This window comes from Merops nubicus, unplaced genomic scaffold (genome assembly GCF_000691845.1).
Source record: "Merops nubicus isolate BGI_N331 unplaced genomic scaffold, ASM69184v1 scaffold40729, whole genome shotgun sequence".
Classification (NCBI taxonomy): domain Eukaryota; kingdom Metazoa; phylum Chordata; class Aves; order Coraciiformes; family Meropidae; genus Merops; species Merops nubicus.
In genome coordinates this window covers 33091-33553 of record NW_008633835.1, presented here as the reverse complement: position 1 = coordinate 33553, position 463 = coordinate 33091, and positions in this window count along the sequence as shown.

The following is a 463-nucleotide window of genomic DNA, read 5'->3' as shown; positions in this document are numbered from 1 at the left end:
GCCCCCGCCACTGAAAACGTCCGTCTGCAGAGGAACTTTTCAAATCCCATGTATGAACAGCCTTGCTCAGCAGGACACTTACACTTCTTTTTCTTTTCATACCAAAAACTACATACGGAGGGAAAGGCATGGACTGCAGAGGAATACAACAGCCCATGCCCAACAGAAAGGCTGGGCTCTGCGCTGAAGTCCTTGTGATGAAGCACCGACATCAAAGGGCCTCCGTGTTCCTCACGTCTGCTCCAGCCAAGTCTTGACACTCAGGCTGGTTTGACTTCCAAATATCTTAGCATCCAAGTATTTCCTCTGGGTAAGCAAACAGGGAAACACCCCCCACCCGCCCCAGCTTTCCCCCTTCCCCCAAAAAAACACCACCATCGCCCGCAAACAAAAACCCCTCAGGCAAACAAACGGCACCGCCCTGTAAGAAACGGCAGGACAGCAGGGTCTGCCTGCCGAAAAA